At 42.7% G+C, this 21,152-nt stretch overlaps 1 protein-coding gene and 1 long non-coding RNA gene across 2 annotated transcripts in view; one reads left to right on the forward strand and one right to left on the reverse strand.

Moving 5' to 3' along the window:
* LOC119473721 overlaps positions 1-20,445 on the forward strand; it is a 29,284-nt gene extending 8,839 nt beyond the window's left edge. The window contains exons 2-3 of the long non-coding RNA XR_005202944.1: positions 3,998-4,137; positions 19,785-20,445. This is a non-coding gene — a long non-coding RNA (uncharacterized LOC119473721). The remainder of the gene's footprint in view (positions 1-3,997; positions 4,138-19,784) is intronic.
* The window catches only part of ALK (ALK receptor tyrosine kinase), a 755,264-nt gene that overhangs the window by 552,389 nt on the left and 181,723 nt on the right, over positions 1-21,152 (reverse strand). The gene's annotated exons all lie outside the window — the stretch shown is intronic.

The raw sequence follows: 21,152 nt of genomic DNA on the forward strand, positions 1-21,152 counted from the left end.
CTCTGTCTCTTTCCAGGTCCCTGTCCATATGTCACCTCCCCAGAAAGAACTTCCCCGCTCATCCTATTGAGAGACAACTCATCGTAAGCCACTCTCCATCCCTTTGCCCTATTTCTTACACATATATGTGTTCTGTACATTGGCTTACTCCTTGTGTACCTCCTGCACTAGTCACTGCTACGTCTCCATGTCTGGCACACAGCAGGCACTCAATAAATATTTGTCAAATAAATGAAACTAGAGCCCTGGAGGAAGGTATTATCTCTGGCACTTATTAGCTATTAACTTCAGGCTAAGCACACACTCTAGCAAACCTCAATTTTCTGAAAATGATGAGAATAAGAATGGGGCATACTCTGAAAATTCTCAGTGTTCTGTAAGGGCTAGATGAGACAATGTGTGCACGACATAGTCTTTCAATGTCAGTCATACCATCCTTAAAGTTGCATGCTCCTACCTGTGTTTTAGAATCCAGAATGAGTGGGAATCTTGGCCCATTTCCTATATTGGGTATTCTTGTGTGAATAATTTCAACATCCAGAAACCAAAAGTGCTCCCCAAGAGCTGCTTCTCTATTATTCACTAGTTAATCATTAACTTTGCCAACTGTACAGGATCTCGACCACCCAAATTGCAGCCAATTGGCACTCTGTATTTCCAATCTTTATTTTTATATGTCTCACGGCATGTCTATTTATTCCTAAGCCAACATACATAATATAGTAAATAAATCATACTTGTGTCAGTATAAATAATAAAGAGCTATGCACGTGTGATGGTTATTTACATGAATGCCCCAGGCTCACTAGCAAGCATGTTTTACAAACCTACATCAATAAAATGTAACAAATGCTTCCATTCTAAACGCTCTTTGGAACAGTTCCTACCTTGCCTGTACACATTTTACTTATTTATTTTCCTTCCAACAATAAAACAATCAGTGACAGCCTGCTAGTTTTTTCCCCTTTATTTGAAAACACACTTAATAATGCATTCTTTTACAATGATTTTGTGTCACACAAAGCAAAGCTTAATGTGGCCAAATAAATTAGTGGTCTGGATGTCAAATCAGGCACAGCTCTCAGAGAGTACTGAGCAGGCCTCTTTTTGGGACTGGCGGCCCGAGGGAAATGGTTTGGATATTCACTAGGCTAGGCCTGCACCTGTTCAGCAAAAGAAACCTCCGTACATTTACATGACTCCTAGAGTTAGCGGTGATGGGCGACGTTGTTAATTTAGTCTGAAAAACAGAGATGTGATTTCAGAGAAAAGAGACTTTGCAGATGCACCATTTGTCCTAAACATGTAGCCCTCCCCATACCTCCCTGGGCCTGGAAAATGAGGGGGTTGAACACCCTGTTCGCTGAGGTCCTCTCTGGTTCATACATATTTGGTTCTCTATGGTTTGCTTTCACATTTTCTTCCAGCTGGCTCATTCAGAAGGGAGCTATTAGTGTCAAGGGTGGAATTTGGATGGAATTAAACAGCTCCCACTCCACCTCACCTTTCTCTAAACCCCATCCCATCCTGCCAGAGATGTTTGTGCTCTTTCTTGATAGCTCAAGTATTGAAGCAAAAATCACTCTCCCATAATATTCTCTTGTACTGTCAAAAGTTATAGTTTCCGCATGCATTTCCTGCCTCCCCAAGAGGACCCATGTGTAACTTCCGAGTTCTTTCAATGGTGAGCCACCTCTGCCAGCCAATAAAAGCGCATACACCTTCCCAAGGCGCAAAGTGAGGAATATTAATAAAGGAAATTGTTAGCAAGGTCCCTGCCCTTAGGGACTTGGTTACCTGCAGGGTATCCTACACCAAAAAAAGAAAAAATAAATAAAAAGAAAGAAAGAGGGTCACAAAGAGGTTGCCCTAGAAATCGCTAAAGTACATAAATTTGGAGCCTGAACAGTTTGCCTTTTCAGCCTTATTTCCCATTCAGAATCCTTCCTTTCACATCCTATTCCATTACACCTTAGCCTCCAAATTTACACCCAAGCTAATCTCTGCCTAGAATATCCTTCTCCACCCCCTACTTTCCTAATCCTACCCCTTCTTAAAGGGCCAGCTCAAATCCCTCCTCCCAAAGGTCCTCGTCTTCCCTGAGCTGGACACTAAAGCAGTGGAGCTGGGATTTGGGTTGTGCCAGAACAGAACCTGAACCTGGGCCCTGACTTCCTTAAATACTTAAGGCTTATTGCTACTTAGGATAGTGGTATCAAGGCCATTCATCAAACACGTCAACTATAACGGATTATAATTGTATATTAATTTCACTCACTAACCTTAAGCTTCAGGTCTGTTGTGTTTGTTGATTTTTTTTCTTTTTTTGCTCATTGGTTTAGAAAAAATTAAGAAAAGCATTTCAAGGAGGCTGGTTTTGGTTTGATGTCATATAGGACATGCTGGACAGGGGCAGGGGCAGGGCCAGATTACGGCATGGACTTATTTCATCAGCTGAGATACCACGTCTATGCAGGTACTAGTGACTCAACATTCATGGCCAAAGTCCCATAATGAAGGCCATGTGACAGCTGATGCCTCCTCTTCAGAATTTGTATCTATCAGAATTTGATGTTCCAAGTCACTGCATTTTCACCTTTTGAGAGATGACTTTGCTGTCCCATGCAAGCAGCTCCTGACTCACCCAAGAGCCCCACACTGCCTCCTTTGGCCCTGCATCCCTGCTGCAGATGTGCTTGGTCACTGACCTGACCTACCTAGCCAGGGTGGACTCACACTGGCTTTTGGTAGCTGTGGAAGAGTAATGGGCATTTTTATTTTAGTAATCCAAGGCAGCAATAGAGAGGATATCACTCTCCAGGTGGCCTGATTCTTAACACTCCCTACCCCGTAAGACCTGAGTGCTTCCATTAGCAGGACAACATGACTATCTGTTTTGGGTCCATTTCTGTGGTTTGCTTGTACTCTACTCTTTATGAAATTTACTCTACTGTGATCTTAAGCCTATTTTCTCCCCCCAGAATATGTTGACTAGAATAATAATCAAAAGAAAGGCTTTGAACTGCCACCAGGCCTTTCATCTTGTGATCCCAGAGAGCTTTACCAAGCACTAAATAATTAATGTACTGAAAGTGACACAAAGACACAAAGACAGGGCAGCCTAGAAAACCGAGTCCATCAACAAAAGACCTTTTTCTTTTGGAGCGACAGAGTCCTTGTAGGGATAATCACCAGCCAGCAGGCCCAGGAGTCCCTGGACATGTTGGACAAGAGGCTACAAATGATCCAAGAACAACTGGCTCTTCTCTTGACTTGATGTTTCAAGTTGGGAAGTAACAGTTGCCAGGGTGACTCCTGAAATCATGCAGTGAGTGCCCTGGAGAGTATGACTCACTTTCACAGGAAGAGGGGAGCTTTAGTGCAGAAGAGTGGATTCTAACTATCTACACATTCACCACAACCTAGGGCTCCTTGATGCCTTTCAGAGGCATCTACTTTTGTGATCCTTACAGCGACCTTGGTAGTTAACCCCTTTTGCAGATGAAAAGATTGAGGCCCAGGAAGCACAAATGCCCAAGGTCACATTGCCAGGGGGTACTATGATGGGATGTATGACTGCAGACCTCTGATGTGTGGGCCAGCTAGGAATGCCACTCTACAGTCACCCGTGCAGGTGATGATTCTCCTGGAGAACAGAGATTGGGAATTAAATACAGCAAAATGAAACTGCCAGGTCATAGATGCTTGCTGCATTCTCCTAACTGAGGACAATAGATCCCTTCGGGTCAACCAGAAACACACACCTAGAAACACACACCTTCCATCAGGGCAGCTAGCTCTGTGGGGCCTCAGGCTCAGCCACGACTGTCTCCATAGCAACCAGCACAAGGCCTGATGCCTGGATCCTTGAAATTGGTCCTTGGCTTGTTCAAGGGAACATACTTAGGCTGAGGGGAGGAAGAGAGACAGAACACTTTCTTTTAACTTCCAGGTCTTTCAATCCCTCTTTATCTGCTTGTCACCCCTCTCATTTCAGGATAAAGAGTCTATCCTCTAAGAAGGCCCAGCTCCAGATGCCACATTACTCAGCACAAAGGCCCTTCACCATGACTAGACTCATTTCCACAGCTAGAGAACTGCGTTCTCAGGTACAGCAACGTTACTGCGTGACCTTGGGTAAGCTGCTTAGCCTTTTTCAAGCTTTGTTTCTCTGCATATAAAACAGAACTCATCATGCTTTCCCAGCCAACTTTTGAGATGCTCAGAGAATTAATGAGACAGTATCTACAAAGCCCTCAGGCTCTTTTGAAGAAAAATACACTAGAAATCCTTGTGCTTTTACTAACGGGCATTGGCATGATGCTATATTTTAAGTCACTCTTCACCTGTATTACTAAAATAAACTCAGCTTGTATTAAAATAGACAAGCCAACAGCCTGATTGGCTTCATCCTACCGTGGCGCTGCATCACCTTTTTGCTTCCATTCATCTTGCGCTGTTAACAACGGTGGTCAGTGTTACCCTTGACCTCGTGCAGAGACTCAGAGTGGGGGAGCTGGGGGCACTGTGAAGACTATTTATCTATGTCTTCCCGTCACGCATGCGAGGAAGCTTGTGTGATCAAGCTTCCTGAAACACAGGAAGAAGCAATGCTTCACCCAAAGTCATCTCACTAGTGAAAAATAACGAAATCTGATCTTTTGTTCCCCCATTCTGTGCCTCACCCACCACAGAAGAAGGTAGCAAAGAACGGAGGAGGGAGAAGAAATAGGGAGACATGTTTTTGCTCTTTAAACCTGTAAGCTGCAATATTCTGAAATGTCAGGAAAAAAACTCACAAAGAAAGAAACCAGTACTTCATGTGTGCCTATTACACACAGTGCCCAGTCCCATACTGGGGGCTTTATAATCATTGTCCCACAAATCCCACAGTTTTCTGAGTGAGAGATTATTATTCCCATTTTTGAATGAGGAAACTGAGGTTCAGAGAGGTTGAGTAACTTGCCTAAGGTTCCGGAGCCGAAAGGGATGGAGCTACGATTCATTCATTCATTCCATTTCTACTTGCTGAGTATCTCCTATATGCCGAGCTCCACCCTTGCCAGTTGGGCTGCACTAGTGAGCAGAACCCCACGCTACCCTCTTAGAGCTTCCAGGCTGAGGAGCTTAGAGTGTGGCAGGCAGCAGACAGCAGTCCAACAACCTCCCAAGTCCTTTTGACATCTTGATGTTGTTATGCATTGGGAAGGAGATAGACACAATCCTCTGAGAATATACAATGAGGGATTTGACTTCATTATGAGGGCCAGGGGGGAGATGTCCTGAGAAGCTGATGCGTGAGCTGAAACCCTTAACCAGATGAGTAAAGTTAACAAGTTAAAGGGAGTGAGTGGGATACGGTAGGAGGCTGGAGAGGGCAGGGGTCTATTTAAACTCAAGTCTCTCTCAGAACAGAGCACCTGCCCCTTATTTTCCACCAAGGAAGGTGAGGCATTACAGAAGAACCTCAATGTATGTCCCCATCACACTGCCACTGTCCAGCAAGGAACCCCTTGGAGATGACATTGACTGCAATGGAGAACAAGGACGTAGAGTTAAACACAGCAGAAAGAGTGACCAGATTACAGATGCCTGCTGCCTTCTCCTAAGGATGACAGATCCCTCCAGATCAGCCTAGAAGGCCACCTAAAACTGCTACCTAAATTGGTTCTGCCCTGTGACAGGACTGATCTGACTTGCCAGGGACCCTCCCTCCTTTTCTTGGATGCTCAGTCTGTTGGCCAACTTTCCTGCAGAGAGGGGACCTGGAATCCAGCCACCAAAACCTCAGCCTCCCCTTTGCTCTGAAATCTGAATTGCCTTCTGGAAAAGGGAAGGATTGCAACTGCCCCAGGAACTCTTCTTACAGCCATCCAGGTCTCACTGATAAGCCCTGGCTTGCCTTCCCTGCCCTTTTCCATGGCCTGGGCCTGCAAAGTCAGAGCCTCTCTCTTCACTTTGCTTTAAAAATGAGGTAAAGAGAGGCAAAGAGGGAGGGGGGAGCAGAGAGAGAGAGAAAAGAAGAGGGAGGAAGGAGAAGGAAGAGACAGTAAGGAGACTCCTATTAAGGAATGGAGCTGCAACAAAGAAAGGAAGAAACGTGGAGGGGGAAAGAGAAATCATCTGATATTTTTCACTGTCTGGAAGTTACCAAGAGAAAGTTATTCAAAGTACCACTGTGAAAAGGCCATAAAACACCTTGGGGAAAACATGAAAGTCACGCTGCCACCATACAGATGAGCACCCTGGAATTAGCTGCCACAGCGATGTCTAAAAAGAGGAAATTCAATGGCCCACATTGCAGCCTCCTCCCCACTCCCTCGCAGCTCCCACCCCTCCAAATCGCGGGGCTCTGAAGGCAGAGGCAGTAATTTGGAGCTAGCAAGTGTGAAGGAATGTTGAAGCTGTTATTTGCCTTCATGCAGCACATCTTGAGTGCATCTTTTAGAATATAATTTAAAATACACTTTCAGTTTTACTATAGAAAATCTGAAAAAAATCAAGAAGGTCTAAAGGAGAAAATAAATATCACCCATACCTCCAGCATCCAGAGAAACCATTGTTAACACTTTATGGTATATTGGTTTGTGACTTAGTTTTCACCCACTTAACAAGACAGCACTTGGCTGAGAAGTATATTGAGGGGAAGGGGAGGAGAGCGTTCCTCTGCACCCATGAGATTTGTCTACAGGGCAGAGAGGGGAAGTCGTACTTGTAAACCACCAAAGCAGCTTGCACCCTGGCACACAGATGCTGAAATCATGGCAACTCAGATGTCCTCGGCCCTGGGCAAGGACCTGCCCTTAAATGCAGCACAGGCTTGGAGAAAGCAAAGGCTGTCCTCAGGAAGGACAGGCCTGCGGGGGTTTGGGAGCTGCTGGGATGCAAGTGCAGGGTAGACCAGGAGGAGGCAGATACACAGTGGTGTGTGTGTATCCTCAGCACGAGTACACAGTGGGGTACGCAGATTCTGCTCTGGTAGGCATCTTGCGGAAGCCATAAGGGCCAAAGACTATATAGAATGATAGTGTTATGTAAGTGCTTGAACCTAAATAGTAGGTGCAGTACATTGATTTTATGACTTGGAAAGGCTAAAAAAAGTGGAATTCCACTCATTCTCAAAGGAACAGCCAATGAAAGCAAACCAGAGATAGAGGGATAGAGTTCTATTTCTGTGGCCAGTGACACACCCCACAAATATATGGGCTCCCAAAGCCCTTTCATTTAAGCCTTTGATCCTCATAAAGGTTTAACAAGATAAGAAAAACAAATCCCAACTTACACAGGAGGAAAACAAAAATCAGAGAGATGAAGTCAGTGCTTCCTAATCTTTTTGCATACCATGATACACACAGAAAATGACAATACGTATACGATCCACTGGACTAAACAGCTAAGGTTGCTTGCAGTAAAAGGCGACTGGCGCGAGGGCTTCTGCACTCCTGGCCTGGCCTAGCCTGCCAGCATGTGGACAGGCTCCGTGGGTCAGTGTCTCTGCACACCTGTTGGCCAGAACACATGGGACCGCAGCTCACTGCTGGAGAAGGAAACTCTGGGTCAGGAGATGCGGCCACAGTCACACAGTGAGAAGCAGCAGGGTGCGCTGTCACCCTGCATCTTGCCTCAAGGACATTTCCACACAGCAATAGAGATGTTGGCCTCAGAAAGTTCCTGGTGCTTATAGCCAACACTGTGTCACCATTCAAACAAACCCGGTGACATGGGCAAGGCCTTTGAAGTTTGATCTGAGAGCACCTCAGAAAGTTTCCTCAAAGCATTTATAACTGTCACGAGGCTTCCCTAAAGAAAAGGAGTCAAACTTGGCTCCCTTCTCTACTCAGAGAAATTCAGAAAATAATTTCACAGGATGGTTACTGAATGGCCAAAAAGTAATGATTACAAATGACTGAGTTAAACTGCTGTGAGTAGCCTCATCTGTCATCATACGAGCGTCTTATCAGAAGTCCCATCAGGATTAGGGGCTCATCGTGACTAGTGACATTTGCTGGCCGAGATGGCTCAGCTCCCTCCATGTCCCCTTCAATCATGGTGTCAGGAGAAGCCTTCCAAGGTTTGAGCATAAACTCTGAGAAATTGCTTTTGGCAATGACTCCAGGAGCGGCTTTCAAGATAATGGACTCCTTCTGCAAGTGGCACTCTATCTCCCCAAGACTTCCAGGGTCTTTCTGTCACTGGAGATTCTGGGCAGCATCAGGACATGATGGGCCGCTGGCAACAGGTATTACAGAAACTAAACCTTCTGGCCTGTTGAATTAATGATTATATTAGATACAGGTAGGTCACACTCAGGGAGCACTTACATTAAACCTCTGGATGGAAAATGAAAATATTTCCTCAAATCTGCTAATATCTCCAAATGTAAACCAAATTTATATTTTCATTTGGACAATAGCAATCCGGCCCAAGAAAAGCAGTCAGAAATAGACATTAAAGATATTTGGAGCAAGTGAATGAACCATGGGCTAATTGGATAATATTACATCTATCTGTTATAATTGTGCACAAAGAACACCCTTGACTCCTTGGGAGTTTCTGTCAGTGACCTATAAAGGTGTTGTAGTAAGATGAGGTCAATTCTCTGTTAATTTCTCACTCAGCAGTGGGAGGGGAGGAGAGGAGTCTTCACTTTGCCCTGGGCCTTGGACATGGGGTAAACCTTGGTCATTTGTACAGGATGCATCCAGAGACTTCTGGAATCCTCATCTTCAAGAATATTGCTGTAACATATCATCACCTCCATAAAATGCATTGCCACAATAGGCAGAAAACAGTAAATCATTCACTGAGTGACTCATAACCAAACCCAGCCTCATAGCATGAGATTTGTCAAATTCTTATCTCAGCAAAATGACAATTTATTACATATCATGTAATTTGGAGTCCCTTGCAAATAGTAGAAACTGGGACTATTAAATCTGCCACTACCAAGAAGTCACTGTAGCCAGAATATGAGAGAGAACTAAAATAAGATACAAAAGTAACTTTTCCACCTACCCTGGGGTCCCAGGCTCTGAAATGGGCAGGGGGAGCCAAGAACTATTGTCACAAACTCCAGAAGTTCCAGCCATGGCTTCCTCACTGTCCACACTTGTAGAACTGTGCAGTTTTCCTGCCTGAGGTAAGTAGCAATGATATCTATACTAGGTTTAACTCATCCTTGAGGTGAAAAGACTTGGGGAAGACATGTTTATGGGTTGCTGACTGTTAGGGAATGCTGTGGACTGAATGTTTATGGCTCCCCCAAAATTCACATATTGAAACCCACTCCCCATTGTGATGGTATTAGGAGGTGAGGCCTCTGAGAGGCAGGGCTTTTGGCAGAGTTCTCATAAATGGGATTGGTGTCCACATAAAAGAGGCCCCAAAAGGAGCCTTCACCCTTCCACCATGTGAGGACACAGAAAGAAGGCACTGTCCATGAACCAGGAAACAGGCCCTCACCAGACTCTTAATCTGCTGGCACCTTGATCTTGGACTTCCCCATCTCTAGGACTGTGAACAATAAACTTCTATTGTTTTTAAGCTACCCTCTCTATAGGTTTTTTAAGCAGCCTGAATAGACTAAGGGAGACCCCAGAGATAAAGACTTTGAGTTCCTGACCTTCATGAATTGATATAAGTGGAGTGAATATAAGACGAACAGAGAGAAGCATTAGAATATGAGGCAGGCTTCTGGTGGGGTGGAAGGCTGCTAGGAGTAAGTAGAAGGAAATCCACTCAGAGCAAATAGGACACATGACACCTAAGAGCAAGATACACGATTGGCTGTTGGGGCACCCTCCCTGAAGGCGGGACACTGAAGAAGAGTAACCCAGCCATTCTCCCTGGAAATCAGACGTGATGTGTGGCAGGATCAGGGAGGAAAAACCTGGTATCACCAAGCAGAATGAAATGGCAGCCAGGTCTTCTTACAGCTTTGAAATGTCCTTGTTTAACATAGATCTGTGGCAAGAGATACAGAATGTATAAAAGGGGCTACAAACTAGATTAAGAGAAAAGGAGGCAAGATGTGGAATCCCAGATGATACCATGTTGTCTTGGAGTTGAGATCATGGGCTTAGATGTCAGGCTGGCCTGAACTCAACTCACTGTTCCACCACCTACTAGCACCTATGTGACTTCAGGCAAATGATCTAACTTCTTTAAGCTTCACTTTCCTGTTGTGTGACATCAGGACAGTAATGGAAGCAACCTTACATGCTTGCCTTGAAGATGCCATGAGAGGGTGCTTATGAAGTACTTAGCACAATGCCTAGCCTACAGTAAGTGTTCAGTCAATGTGATTTATATTACTATTATAAAAAATAAAGAAAATGCTGGGCAAAATGTGGGCCCAGCCATTGAGAGGTCTGAGTTTTAAAACTTCAGGAAAGAGTCATGTGACCCATAGGAGGGAAACATACACTTTGTAGGCAGGAGGGGAAGATCTGCAATCCAGAAACACCCACGGGGATCCAGCAGGTTTTCCGGGCTGTGCAGGCAGTGACAGGAGGGGCTGGAGGGGCTGTCTTGGAAAAAGCGGCCATGGGAGCTTGGGCTTACTGAACCTGCGGTCTGTAGATCCTGGCAGACCACTGGCCAACATCAGAGGGGCCAACAGTAGATGGCCTGAACTTGGAGTTGCTTTTAATACTTACAAAGGCTGTCAGTCTGGGAGCCAGCAAAGCATCAGTTTCCCAAAGTGAAAACTGAGGCATGGAAAAACAAATTAGGGGCCCAAGGAGAGGACTTGGAGGACAAGCAGGGGACAGGGCAGAGATCCAACACTGGGCCCAGGACTCAGCCTCCTTCTAGTCATGTGTCCAAGGTTCATTGACTTGGCAATTGTGTAATCTGTGCTCTTTATATTCATTATTCCTCAACCATGTTCAAGTCTCAATAAAAGGTGCTGCAGACCATCTCCATCCCCATCTGCTCTCAGCAATCATGGAGATGTCATGATGTCCCAAAGAGAAGAAACTGGCTAATGTTTTCAGATTTTTTTGACATGAAAAAAAAAATGAAGTTCAGGGACCACAGGCCTATAAGTTTAACAGCGCTCTTGGACAAAATTCTAAAACAGATAATTAATCAGATGACATGGAAGCCTTTAGAATATATATTGATCATAGGGAGATGAAACTAGTTCAGTAGGAATAAGACATGGTCAGACTAAGGATAATATCTTTACTATCAAATGAGCAATCTCTTCCCCCATGCTCAAAAACAAAAATAATTACAAAACAAAGACACCTGTAAAAATAAATATAGATCCTAATCTCTCTCTCTCTCTCTTTCTGAAACAGACACACACACACACACACACACACACACACACACACATATCCAAATATCAATGGCTAATAAATACTTGAAAAAAATCTCAACTCTAACAGTAATCAAAGAAAAGCAAATTAAAATACTGGAATACTACTTTTCACTTATTGAATTAGAAAATATTTAAAATAATTTTAATAATTTAAATAAATTTAATAGACATTTTAATAATTTAAATACAATTTAAAATACATTTTAAAATAATTATGCTCAGCACAGATGAGGGCAATGAGATAGATAACCTTATATATCCTGGTAGAAGTATGAATTGTAAATGTAATGCTTTTTAATAATGATGTAATAATGGCTAACAATGAGTATGTGTAAATTTCTATGTACATGGATAATTTTATTTTTTTTTATTACAACAACCCTATGAAATAGACATTGGTATTCCCATTTTGCTTATGAAGAAATTAAAAGGGTACAAGTTTCAAATGCCCCAGAGACTCTGATTCTCATATGTCATCTGGGGGTTGCAGGGACAAAGGAAATGGGTAAGGAGAGGAGAAGACAAGAGAAGTCCCCAAGAGGGATCTGATTTGGGTATACCATTCTCCCCTTGAGAATAACAACATTGCACTCTCCTGTAGATAAGAACAGATAACTAATTTTGGCAATATTTAAGACTGTTCATACTTTTGACTTTTATTCTCTCCTAAGAAAATATTCAAAAGTTACAAAAGTGTTTGTAAACAATCATAGCCTTCAGTAATTTTATAATAATAAATGCTATCTTGGTTGGAAACAATTTAAATATCTAGCAATAGGTTAAATGATTTGAAAATAATAGTAAGAGTAGTAGTAATAATAATAATTATTATTTTATACTCATTATGTACTAGGTGCTGGATTAAGCTTTACTTGAATTATCTCATGTATTCCTTACTGATATGGTTTGACCATGTCCCCACCCAAATCTCATCTTGAATTGTAGTTCCTATAATCTCCACATGTCAGGGGAGTACCCAGTGGGGGTAACTGAATCATGGGCCAGTGACCCCCATGCTGCTGTTCTCATGATAGTGAATGGGTTCTCATGAGAGCTTATGGTTTCATAAGGGACTTTCCCCTCTTTGCTTGGCACTTCTCTCTCCTGCTGCCTTGTGAATAAGGACATGTTTACCTACCCTCCACCATGATTGTAAATTTCCTGAGGCTTCCTCAGCCTTGCAGAACTGAGTCAATCAAACCTCTTTCCTTTATAAATTAGTCAATCTGGGGCAGCTCTTTATAGCAGCATGAGAATGGACTAATACACTTATAAAGATACCAAGCCAGCCCATGATAGCAACAGAATTAGAGCACAGGCAGTCTTACTCCAGAGCTTTTACTATCAATGATCAAACTCTATATATGTAATTCATTTCCATGATGGAATATTATGGAGCCATTAGAGATTATGTTTTCAAAGGGTTTTTGATAACATAGGGAAATATTTACATTATATGCTTGGAAAATTACATATATAGTATGATCTAGCTGTGTGAAAAATATACGAAGAAAATGGCTGGAAGAAAATATACCAATTAACAGTAATTGCCTTTGAATGGTCTGGTTATGAGTCATTTATTTTCTTCTTTATACTTTTCTGAATTTTTCTAATGTACTAAAATAAGCATGTGTCATTTTTTAAAAATCCAGAGTGGAAATAAAGTAAGTCATGTTCATGCCAAATTACCCTTATTTCCATTTTGACAGTGTATTTTAAAATTTGACAAAGTAACTCATATTTTAGTACATTAAAAAATGGAAACAAGGAAATAAATTTAATAAAAATAATACTTAGAATTATTTATTAATGAAGCAATGTTTTCCATACTAAGTAAATAAAAGAGGACCAGGATTAAGGCTTATACACTCTTGAATTTATACTTTCCTGACCCCAGTATCTAGCACAGTGCCTTATGTAGCGTTGACTTTTGGCAAATATTTATAGAATGAGTGATTTTCTCTTTCTAAACACTTTTTAAAAATCAATGGCAAGACATGGAAAAAATGCTTATTGAATTTGTAGTGATAACTAACATCGCAAAAAATAGTCAACATTTATAATTACCTAAGCCATACACAGGATGAAATTTAATACTTGTTAAAATTTCCAGTATCACTTGTTTATGTATTAGAAGTTTTAAAATATGTTTTATTAATTGAATTGCTAATTTTGACTTTAGGAATATCCCAGGTAAGTAACTGAGAATGGTCACAAATATTTAGACCCAGTGATGATTCCTTGTTCCAGTACTTGGTGACACTAAAGATTAGAAAGAATCAGATGTTTAACAGTGGGTGATAGGCTGAATATACTGTGGGCATCCTTAAAATAAAATCTCATCCAGTAAAAGGTTTTGTAGAAATTTATGTGTTGATGCAGAAGTATTTTTACAAACATGGTAATGTTAAAAGGCAAGTTATAAAACAATATAAACAATGTGATCCTAATGTTGTGAAAATATGTAGGTGCCAGCTAGAGATAAATGAGGCTATACATGAAAATTTTAGGGGTAGAAATCTGTGCATGATGCAATTATAGGTAGTTTAGTTATATTTGTATTTTTTCATTATGTTCTGATGAATGTGAATTACTTTTGAAAAAACAAATGTAAAACTTCTCTATGCAACTATAGAATGTGTTCTGGAAAACTGCAGTTGGTGCTGATTTTACAACATTTCACGTTAAAAACAACAACAAAACAAACAAACAAAATGGATCTGAATGTGTGATTGCCCCAGCTCTATATAGCTAGCAGTGCAGCATGGCAGCTAAGAAGATGCTAATTCCAATCTTAAGTGACACCGCAAGAAGCAAAATCTCTTGGCTGTGGGCAGCAGTGATTCCCCTGGGCTCCACAGTGGGCAAAGCACAGTGATAATTTTGCATTCATTTCTTGCATTGTTTTAGAAAAGAACTGACAAACTAGCGAGTCCAGAGTGCAACAAGCAGGTGGTAGAGACATCTGCCATGAACATGGCTTGCCCAGAAAAGGAGCGTCCACTGGGAAGCATTATCTCCACCATCCTTCCCAACCTGGTGTCTGTTTTCTTTTACATAATCCTCCCTGAGTCTCCACCACCAGGAAACATTTTGGGATGATTCCTCAGAATAACACATGTGCCTGCATGGAGGGTGGAAAATGATTTGAGTTGTAGTTGAAGTTAGATCTTGGAAGAATAGTGAGGTCATGGTGAGGACAGCTGAGCCAAGGTGAGAGGGAGAACAACAGGCACGAGAGACAGAAAGAGCAAAAATGCAAGCCTGGGGGACCTAATTTGCGCCTTGAAACCCAGATCCTAGTATGAGAGAAGCGAAAAAGGTTAGAGATCATCAACAACAGCAAGCTAGAAAGATGGCTTTGACAGTAGCTTTTCATATTCCTCAGGTCAGGGAGATCATGTTATATTATATTCATTCGCTTATCCATCTAATACTACCTGAGCCCTTGCTCTGTTCTTGCACCGTAACTAAATTCTGCACCTAATCACACAAAACTGAGTCCCATCCCTCATGGAGCTTGGAGTCCATATCAATGGAAAGAGAAGGACCAAATGGATGCTTGAAAAGTAAATGACATATTACAAATTTGCACGCTCCTTTTGCAGAAGAATCATGCTCATATTGTATGTATCATTACTTTTTATCATAAAATGGCCTTCCACATTTATGTCTTGATGGCATAATTTAGCTTATGAGCCCACTGGGAAAATTCCCTAACTTATGCCACCATCAAGTACTTTGTTGTCACTCCAGAACTTACTGGGTGGTGATGACACAGCCCATGAATCCATCTCTGCTCATATTTAGAGAAGGCTGCCTGGGTTTTTAGGACCAAGAGAAATATGAGAGGTGTTTTGAATGTGGATTTTAGGGTTTCTCAATGTGGGAAAAGACAGTCAAATGAAGAACTGAAATTTCAAACAAGGACTGCTGAAAGGAGACTTGTGTACCCTCTACAGAGACTGAATCAATTAGAGTAGCCTCAACTTAAAGCTGAAGCGTGATAGGAACACTATGCCATGAGCCGTTTGCTCTGCTTGGTGATTCAAAGTTTTATGCTTACAGTTTCGTGAAACTCAGAATGAAACCATAGTCAGAACACACAAGGATATTTGCTACTGACAATCCAAATCCAAAAATAGCAAAACAATAATTTCTGGGACATATGATTTCAAAGATGTGCAGAAAAGGGAAAAAAGAACATTATTATACTAACTAGGCATGGTAGGTAGCTCATGCATGTAATCCCAGTGCTTTGTGAAGCCAAAGTAGGAGGATCACTTGAGGCCAGGAGTTCAAGACGAGTCTGGGTAACATAGTGAGATCCTTCAAAAACATTTTTTAAAAATAGCCAGGCATGGTGGCACATATTGGTAGTTCTAGCTACTCAGGAGGCTGAAGCAAGGAGACCACTTGAGCCCAGGAGTTTGAGGCTGCAGTGAGATATGATCATGTCACTGTACTATAGCCTGGGCAACAGGGCAAGACAGTCTCTCTTAAAAAAGAAAAAAAGAACATAGTTATATGGTTTGTGAAATTTGATAAACTTGAATTTACATTTCCATTGTACCACTTACAAGGCATATAACTGAGGCAGATTAATATATTTGAGCCTCATTTTTCTCATCTGTTACAAAATTGGATGAAGAAGAAAATTCTGCTTTATATTATTGTTAAAAGATTTTATGAGGTTGTGAATACCAAGAACATAGCAACAGCTGTTTCAACGTGAGTTTACTCCCCAGCCCTCATTAGAATCTAGTAATTAGAGGCAAGCATGGGTTTTGACTCTACAGCCAGTGATACACACCACAGCAGTATGAGGAATGCTCTCACATGTGCCAGGCACTAAGGATGTAGCTAGAAATGTAGATACAATGCCAAAAACACCTTCCAGTACATGTAATGAAGACTTTAAAAATACACTTGTAATGTCACTTTTATCATTTTTATGGCATTCAATTCAACAAACATTTATTGAATGCCTACCTCATACATATTCATTCGCTAGTTTAGTAGAACGTCAGAGAGCCACTGCACTCTGATGTGAGGTCAGGGGCTGTTGGTTCAAGTCTCTTCTGACACTGAGAAGTTTTCTGTTCCCAACTAGGCAGGGCCAGTTTATTTGACTATTATGCTCCACACAGGTACAACAGAGCTCTATCAACTTTGCGAATTAACAAAAATAGTGCTTTCTATATAATAGGAGACCAGATATTTATTCAATGAAAAAAGAAAGAAGGAAGGGATGAGAGAAGAGAAGACAGGCAAAAAGGGAGAACGAGATGGACAGTCAGTCACTGAGACAAATAGAGGGAAGTCAGAAAGACAGACACAAGGACAGTCATACAGAGGAAAGTTAGACAAAGGGACAGGCAGACAGAAAGACACTGTTATTTGTCCTCATGTTCTCTTCTCTTTGGACCATGACAATTCCTATCTGCTTCACAGGACTACTGAAAGGAACATATTAAAAACAAGGGAAAGCATTAGATTCTAAATGGTTATGAATAGTGTCAATATTAAGTGTCAAGTGAAACAGACAAATCATACTAATATAGAGTACTTGATTTTTAAAAATGTATTTAATTGTGGTACCTCCTGATAATGGGATGTCATTCAGCACTAAAAAGCAATGTGCTATCAGGCCAGGAGCAGTGGCTCACATCTATAATCCCAGCACTTTGGGAGGCTGAGATGGGCAGATCATTTAAGGCCAGGAGTTGGAGACCAGAATGGCCAACATGTTGAAATCCTGTCTCTATTAAAAACACAAAAATTAGCCGGCGTGGTGGTGCCTGCCCATAATCTCAGCTACTCTGGAGGCTGAGGCAGGAAAATCACTTGAACCCGGGAGGCAGAGGTCGCAGTGAGCAGTGACTGTGCCACTGCATACCAGCCTGGGCCACAGAGTGAGGCTCTATCTCAGAAAAAAAAAAAAAAAATTAAAAAAAAAAAAAGAGAAATGTAGCAAGCCATGAAAGACATGGAAGATACTTATATGCATATTACTAAGTGAAAGATGCCAATCTCAAGAGACGAGAGATTGTATAATTCCAATCGTATGACCTCCTAGAAATGGGAAAACTACAGACAGGAGAAACATCAATGGTTGCCAGGGGTTAGGGGTAGGGTGTGGGGCAGATGAACAGGTGGACCACAGAGGATTTGGGGAGCAGTGAAACTGATCTCTATGATACCATAATGGTGAATGTACGACACCCAAAGTGAACCCTAATGTGAACGATAGACTTTGGGTGACAATGCTGTGTCAGCATAGGTCTGTCTATTGTTACAAATTAGACCACACTGGTGTGGGATGTTGACAGTGGGGGAGCTATGCACTGTTCGAGCAGGGGACATATAAGGAATTTGGTACCTTCCACTTAATTTTGCTGTGAACCTAAAACTGCTCTAAAACATAGTATGTATTAAAATAAAATAAATTTATAGAATCTGCACACGGAAGCTAATCAATCTTCACAGAACGCAATCCGGAAAACAGGTCAGATCCGTTCTGAGCTTTGAAGTTGAGCAGCTTGGTTGCTGAAGTGAACAACCCATGTCTCCCCTGGTGACATCAGCTAGTCAATGAGAAGCTGACAGCAACCAAGCTCAACGCCTCTCTTAGAAGTAGAGAGTCTATGATGGTTCTTCCAAGACAAAAACCTCTTTGGCCTCCATTTCCTTACAAACATCTCCAGGGCAAGTTAAAGGTGCCACATAGATAGACTCTGACATGGAATCCAAGCTGCAGCTTCAGAGGGGCCCTAGTGGATAAAGGCCTGGCAGTTACATGACTAGGGTCCAAATGGGGTCTAGAAGAGGAGCTGGGGAGAGGTAATTACTCACCCAAAGTGCTGGGACCGAGAAGGTTTCAATCACCCATGAACAGATCTGAACATTTCAATCATGAAACCTGAACTCTGCCTCCCATATCAGTGAGCATCTTGGCCTCCATCGCACCAACAGCTTTACTGCCGACAGGGCCTCCCTGCGAACAGAGACCATCTCTAACTCAAGACGGCCTTTACTTCTATTCAGCCTTACCTCAAGCAGGGCCTGCGTGACTGCGGATGAACAGGGCAGGGAGCTTCATCTTGTCCAAGGCCCTCTTTCTGGAGGGAAAATGCAGGGACAGCTCCATTAGGTGAGATGATATCTTAACTCTAAGGCAGGCTAGCTGACAAGCATCTGCAGGGCAAGCACTCTACACTGCTTTTCCCACCGTAGGTATGGGCGAATGGTGCTAAGCTCTCCTCTGAACACCCTTGTGACCAAGGGCCGAGTTCACAGGCGGCTTGACCTGGACTGAGACCTGAGCTGGAGTTGAGTGAAGGGATGGGCGGCCCTGCCTCTGTTACAGGCTGTGGGAAAAGAACTCCATGGCTGTGGGCCTCAGTTTCTGCATTCATAATAGAAACGGGCTAGGCCAATTGATTGCCAAGGTTCTTCCTGGCTCTGATTTCAGAAACCACATCTCTACTAAAAATACAAAAAATTATCTGGGCATGGTGGCATGTGCCTGTAGTCCCAGCTGCCCGGGAGGCTGAGGCAGGAGAATTGCTTGAACCTGGGAGGCAGAGGCTGCAGAGAGGCAAGATCGCGCCACTGCGCTCCGGCCCGGGCGACAGAATGAGACTCTGTCTCACAAAAAACAAACAAACAATGACAGCATTTATTTTGCTCACAAATATATCTTTATATCTGTATGTTAGATTCTCCACCTAACCAGGGATCCAACACTAGACACTGACCCATTAGTCCAATGATCTAACCAACAGAAGCCAGCAACCGCAGCTCAGGGCCAGGGAACCCCCGGCAGGAGACTCCGGCATGCCAAACCTCACATGTTCTCTCATTCTAGCCAGGTGAGCAAGAATGCCTTAGATTGCAATCCAAACTGGGACTAAACCCGAAGAGCTTATTCCCTTCTTTCTGTTATTCTAAGACACCTAGAGCAGCCCAGAGCAAGAGCCTTCCCTACACACAGCTGCAGCCCCTATCAAAATGACAGCTGCAAAGGCCAGCAATGAGCAAGGCCCTTCAGGTACCAGCCACCTTTCAGTGAAGGACTCATAATGACAAACACTCCTTGTACTTTGGCAACTTCTTAGCCAAATATCGCAATAATGGCCAGGCTCTAGGCAGTCGACGAGAAAAACCCCAAAATCGCAGGGATACAACTCAGTCTCAGCGGCCTTAAACAGCCCAAGAAAAACAAGTTGTGCTCTTTCTGGGCTCTTGGTATTTACTTTTTCTGACATTGAGTTTCATGATTTCCCTACCCATGGGTAGGAGTGGGCATGGGTAAAACGACAATCCATTTTTCCACATTGATAATGTGTAAGCTAGCTGAGATCTCTAAAGCCTCTACAATCTTTCATTTCTTCTTCCCGCCAGAGCTTACCCAGAAGTTTCTCTTAATTAGAATTTCCTCTGTTTCATTTAGAGTATGATATCCACCCTGGAAACCTGGAAGCAACCCTTTTCAGGCTGGCCTTTGCTCATCAGGGAAGTCTCGCTCACCACAGTCAGTTACCTACATAAGACAGAGCAGCACTCACCTTGGTGGTATAAAATTAAAGGCTAAGTGAAGGAAGCAACAGACTTCAAAAGAAGAGCCATCCCCTCCGCAAAGGAAGGAGATGAGAAGAATCCTCCAGAACAGCCCCCATCGCTTTCCCTTTGTCATTAGTGAGCCCCTGAGGATGGATTCCTGTTTGACGTGGAGTCTGTACTTTTGACAGTCCCTGAACATGACCCCTAAATTGATTTTAAATCCCTCTTCAGAAGAAACTGAAATGATAAAACACACAGCATCTTTTGGAGACCATCTGCCAGAAACCACTTAACAGATGGGGGCTTAAAACTCTGTTAGCCTCCAGCCTGCCAGTCTTTGTTTAAACTTTAAGAGAACTGCAGGTGTTAAATGGGCCCCCAGGATTGCAGACCACTTCGGGGCATAGGTTCTAATGAGGATTCTGTGAGAATTGCTAGACAATTGGATCAGGACAGGCCTGTAAGGCTCCGACCAAGCCCATTTTATGGTTCACATGGAAGTCTTGAGATACGTAAAATCTCCCACCAAAATAAAAAAAAAAATGCTTAGACCATGTTTTCTTTAATTGAAAACTTGCAGAGAAGGCTCTCAGAGAACATTGTGTTTCTGTGCCACTGCATGCAAACTTAGGCCTACAATGTAAAATACCTAAATCTTCCACCTTTTCCTATTTTCATATTAGTTACCTATATGACCTTGGGACTAGCCTTAGAGATTGTTTAATTCAAACTCATCACACACAGGAGGGAACTGGGGCCCACACGGGAGGAGCTACTTACTTAAGACTTCGCAGGATGTTTGTGGAAGAAATAAGATCCCACTATGGTACAGTGTCCTTCCTAATATCTCTGCGACTCTGGGTCCACGGTGTTGGGAGAGACGCTATGGCAGGGGGTGGGCTGGACCAAGACAGAGAAATGTGCTATTCTAGTTGCTGTGTAGCAAACAACTCCAATACTTAGGGCTTAAAACAATGACGGAGGCTGAGCACGGTGGCACTTGCCTGTAATCCCAGCACTTTAGGAGGCCAAGGCAGATGGATCATGAGGTTCGAGACCAGCCTGACCACTATGGTGAAACCCTGTCTCTACTAGAAATACAAAAAAATTAGCTGGGTGTGGTGGCATGCACCTATAGTCCCAGCTGCTTGGGAGGCTGAGGCAGAAGAATTGCTTGAACTCGGGAGGCAGTGAGCCAACTGGCCAAGTCCAGCTGGCCAACAGGGCAAGACTCCATGTCAAAAAAAAAAAAAAAGAC

The sequence above is a fragment of the Cebus imitator genome, unplaced genomic scaffold (genome assembly GCF_001604975.1).
Source record: "Cebus imitator isolate Cc_AM_T3 unplaced genomic scaffold, Cebus_imitator-1.0 Scaffold180, whole genome shotgun sequence".
Lineage (NCBI taxonomy): Eukaryota > Metazoa > Chordata > Mammalia > Primates > Cebidae > Cebus > Cebus imitator.